The 4,617-nt window shown below is 33.9% G+C and overlaps 1 pseudogene; it reads left to right on the top strand.

Annotated features, from left to right (window-relative positions):
* Positions 1-2,787: 2,787 nt before the first annotated feature.
* On the top strand, positions 2,788-3,410 carry LOC127082422 (ankyrin repeat domain-containing protein 2A-like; annotated as a pseudogene).
* The last annotated feature ends 1,207 nt before the right edge of the window (positions 3,411-4,617 follow it).

Here is a 4,617-nt window from a genome sequence, read left to right as displayed (position 1 = left end):
TCGTCTATGCTTAGGAATATAGTGAATCAAAATGACATTCTATCATGCTAAAACTCAAAAAACAAAATTAATGCCAAGGACACAAGTATGATATATCCTTGTCTTACAATGGCTTACGGAAATGGTGAATGCAACTAAAAATTTCAAATGGAAAAGTGAAATTAGGACATGTAGGCTTGAAAAGATTTGATTTTTGGAGATAATGTGAATGATTAGTTTTGAAGATGAATAAGATGATTTAAGATATGGATGATATATGAATTAATTATGAATTAAAGTGAATGAAATATGAATGAGAGGAGAATGAATATGAATGAAAAAAAAAACTTAAGATCAATTTCTGAACTTTGACTTATGTATGAAAATGAAGTCTTATGATCAGATGAAATGGTTATAAAATAATGTAGATGAATGCTTTAAAGATGGAACAAAATTTAGGGTATGACACATTGAATTATCTCTAAGCAAGTAACTCAGTGTTCGTTCATATGACGAACAATCTCTTGAGAAGCTGAGCGTTAAATTAAAACTGTGAAAAGAAGTGTGTATGTTCTGATTTCTCTGTCCTTTTTTTCTTTTCTGCAGATATTAACTTATTTTATAGGCGAGGAAGAAAAAAAGAGATATGTGCGAAGAAGTTTCTCAAGTGTGTGAGGGTATGCAAGGATGTGCGATTGTAGAGCTGGCAAGAGCAATGGGTGAAATGCGTGAAGACTTGGCTCAAAAATATCTCCTGTTGTGAGGAGCTTTTTAATGCAATCATATATTTTATTTTACTAATGGATCTTTGAGAGGAATATTTTCTTGCTGAAATCCTGGGAATGTGTGAGAGTTTGAGTGTAGTGTAAATGGGATGGGGTCCACCCTGTAACAGACATTGCATATTGAATGTAAACTATAATTTTCAATGAAATGTTACTTTGATTTTTTATTGGTGTTAATTCTATTGATTTCTACCGATGCATAATTATTGGTTACTAATGTAAATGGAATCCCTTTTTTGATGCAAAAACTTTTGTTACTCTAGTGATACAAATGGTTGGTAATGTTTTGATGCAGTTAATTGTATTTACAAATTCAATTCTTTTGGTTTCTTCTTTTAATAAAAAAAAATGTGAGTGTTATTTAAATGAAAGTGGCATATCTATGAGAATGAAAAGATTATAAAAATGAGACAAAATGGTTATTACTTAACAAGTTATAATAAATGAAAGAAAAAATAAAAAAAAAAAAAAAAAAAAATGAAAGTAAAGTAAAGATGAAATGATTATTAAAAACACAAAATGGAGTGATTATGAAAAGAAGGGTGACACGAGGATGATGTGAATGATGTAGATTTGGCATAATGGTTTAAAAAGGTTGACTTTTCTAAAAAGATGCAAAATAACATAGCATATGAAGTGGTATGCTAGTTAACTTTAAAACAAAGGTATAAGAATTAGAAGAGAAAAACCAAAATGATGAATGCAACCAAGACAAACTCTAAGGCAATTAGGGCATGTAACCTTGAAATGACTTTGATTGATTTTTGTTTGACTGCTTGCAAATGAAGGATTTTGACTGATGAATATGCATGACTCAATGCAATAATCAAGAATGAAGATGAAAATCATGTATGCAGATGAATATATTATTTTTTGTTTATTTTTTATTTGATGAAAATACATGACCGGATCCAATGGTCATGTTGGTGCAGATGAAATGTAATTCTATTAAGGTAGGATAAAATTGGGGTATGACAACTGTTAATGGCCAACACTCAACCTAGTGATGATCAAGCTAAGGTGTGGTATCTAGATTCAGGGTGTAGCAATCATATGACTGATAACAAGAATTAGTTTATCATGTTAGATGAATCAGTTGAGGGGATGATCAGATTCGTAGGTGACGAACATGTCACATCATAAGGAAAGTGAAACATAATTGTGGTGAGAAAAAATGGTCAGAAGGCTACCATTTCAGATGTATTGTATGTACCTTATATAACAAGTAATTTTATAAGCATACGTCAATTACTTGCAAAAGTTTACAACATGAAGATGGAAGATAATCATATGAAGATGTATGATGGTGAAGGAAGATTGATCTTGAGAGCACCATTGGCAGATAACAAAACCTTCAACATTTAGATCATCAATGTATTGTTTCAACTATAAAAGAAGACAAGAATTGGTTATGGAATCACATGTATGGGCACTTGAACTTCAGAATTTTAAGTATGCTCAACGTGAAGAATATGGTGTATGGTATACCTCAAATAAATGAGCCAAGTCGGATGTGTGAGTAATGTTGCATAGCCAAACAAGCAAGGAGGTCATTCAAACATGACTTGCCTATAAAGTCAAGACAAAAGATGTAGCTTGTTCACTATGATGTATGTGGACCTTTTGAATTGAGATCAAATGGAGGTAACTGTTATTTCCTAATTTCACTCTGATAATAAGACATATGTGGATTTATCTGATTGAAGAAAGAGTGGTGTATTCAAACAATTCAAGAGATTTAAATTGCATGTTTAAAAACAAAGAGAATTCAATACTAAGAAATTAAGAACTGATGGTGGAGGTGAATACACCTCTAATTTGCAAAATTCTATAATGACGAAGGAATAGAGCATGGGATCATTGCACCTTATACACCACAACACAATGGAATAGTTGAAAGGAAGAATATAAGTATAATGAACATGGCCAAGAGTATGTTGAAAGTTAAGGGTATGCCAAAGAGATTTTGGGGTGAAGCATTTTTAATAGAGTGTACATCCTTAACAAAAGTCCAACCAATAAGATGTTGCAAAAGACACCTTATGAGGCCTATATAGTGTTGAAGCAAAATGTTGGTCACTTCAAGGTGTTTGGATCAATGTGTTTCAGGCATGTACCTGAACAAATGATGAGATACTTGAATGATGAAGAGGTTTTGAAGAATTTGAGACTAGCCATGGGAATTCCTACAACCACTAGAGAAGCGGTTGTCGCTTCTGAAAATTTTGGGCCAGATGAACAGAAGATGTGAGAAATGAAGATGAATCAATTGTTCATCATAATGCTAGTGATGGTGACATTGAGGGATTGAAAGTTGTGATAGCCTCTGGTGCTAATAAAGATGAAGAGGATTCAGAGGGAAGAAGTGCTTTGCATTTTGCTTGTCGTTACGGTTAGGTGAAATGTGTGTAAGTTCTTTTATAGGTTGGATCTAAAGTATATGCTCTGGATAATAATAAGAACATAACTCTTCATTATGCAGCAGGTTATGAAAGGAAGGAATGTGTGGCCTTGCTTGTTGAAAACGGTGTTACAACTACTCTGCAGAATATGGATGGAAAAACTCCTATAGATGTTATAAAGCTAAACAATCAAGATGATAAGAAGAGTATTGCATGCTACCTATTCATGACTAGAGGTGCTTAAATCACTTGGAGTTCAAGGAAGCGAGGAATAGTAGCATTATCATCTTATGAAGCTGAATATGTATTTGTAAATAACAAATCATCCATAGAAGTTGGACCATTAAGAGGCGGGAAGGATTCCCACGTAAGGATCCGTCATGTTTAATATCCTTAAGAGGAAATCTTGACCTTGATCCTTTGACTTTTGAGATTATGCAAGTAAAATAATATCAATCCAACATTCATATAAATAAAGAGAGGACCTCATTAAAAACTAAGTTGTGGTCAAACAGTGAGGGAAAAGAGCGTCCCTTAGAAAAACATTAATATCCTTACAAACATACTCGGGATTATAACTTGCATAAACAAATAAAATTAAACAAAATAAACTAAAGGATGGGGTTTTCCCCGTTGATCATCTCGCCCTTGTTGCATACTTGGTAATCTCTTCCTCATAATTGGAAAGAATCTCGCTAACGAAAGTTTTCTCCAGTGGTTCTATCCATGTTTTCGTGCTCATGGTGCTTACGCATACTATTCTTACCTTCTTTAACTTTAAGCTTTACACGTCGCATTTTCTAGAGATCTCTTTATTTCCTTTGGTAATGCCTACCCACCCATTTGGGAGTGGATACTTCATACATAGATACAAGGGTGATATGACGACTTTTAACTAGTTAAAAGTAGGCCGCCCTATGATCATATTATACGATGAGAGCGCATCAAATACTAGATACCTTATATAGATTTCTATAGCTCTTTCTCCTGCTCCGAAGTTAGTCCCTAATGTTAAGTATCCTTTTACCTTTGTCAGTTTGCGTGAAAAAATTATCAGCGATCCCTAGAAGAGTTTTAGGTCCTTCATGTTCAGACAAAGCATCTAAAATGTGTCCTAGTAGATGATGGTCGCAGAGCTTCCCTGGTTAATCTAAAATCTTTTAATCTCTCAATCATCATAACAGATGGCGATAACCATGGGGTTATCATTTTAAGGGTGAATCCCAACGGCATCCTTATCTAAAAAGGGGATCCTAGCCTCAAGATCTTCTGACTCATTACCTTCAATACCATTGGATGAACTATTAACAAGGATGATTTTGCGAGTTCGTTCTTTCTGGGCGAGACTAGAAATCTTGCACTAAATGAATCCTCCTACAATAGTGTTAAGCATATGCCGAATAACTTGATCTCACCACCTTTAGTCGGCTCACTACCCTTCTTAGATCTCA

Source organism: Lathyrus oleraceus, chromosome 5, assembly GCF_024323335.1.
Source record: "Lathyrus oleraceus cultivar Zhongwan6 chromosome 5, CAAS_Psat_ZW6_1.0, whole genome shotgun sequence".
In the NCBI taxonomy this organism is placed as follows: Eukaryota; Viridiplantae; Streptophyta; class Magnoliopsida; order Fabales; family Fabaceae; genus Lathyrus; species Lathyrus oleraceus.
The sequence above is the reverse complement of the archived record's forward strand: the minus strand, read 5'-3'. Positions and strand labels throughout refer to the sequence as shown.